The sequence below is a fragment of the Octopus bimaculoides genome, chromosome 23 (assembly GCF_001194135.2).
Source record: "Octopus bimaculoides isolate UCB-OBI-ISO-001 chromosome 23, ASM119413v2, whole genome shotgun sequence".
NCBI classification, from domain to species: domain Eukaryota; kingdom Metazoa; phylum Mollusca; class Cephalopoda; order Octopoda; family Octopodidae; genus Octopus; species Octopus bimaculoides.
Genome location: NC_069003.1, coordinates 8467956 through 8468330, shown reverse-complemented (window position 1 = coordinate 8468330; position 375 = coordinate 8467956).

Sequence of the window (375 nt, the reverse complement as noted above, 5' to 3'; positions counted from 1 at the left end):
TGTGTGTGTGTGTGTGTGTGTGTGTGTATAATGGTGCTGAAGGAGATGGTGGTAAGATTTCTAAAATGTCTTCATCTACAGGTGTTTCTCTTTATCTCTTCGCGAATTTCATATTATTGTCTCCTGGATATATATCAATAATGGTGTTTTAATGGTGCTAAATAAAATAACACAAACGTATGATGGGCGAAGGCGTGCCCGCACGCAGTGAGCGTGGCTCTGTGTATGCGTGTGTATGTGTGTATGTGTGTGTGTGTGTGTGTGTTTGTGTGTGTTTGTGTGTACATAAATATATACAAATACGGACATGACATACATACATATATATATATATATACATATATATATATATATATATATATATATATATATATA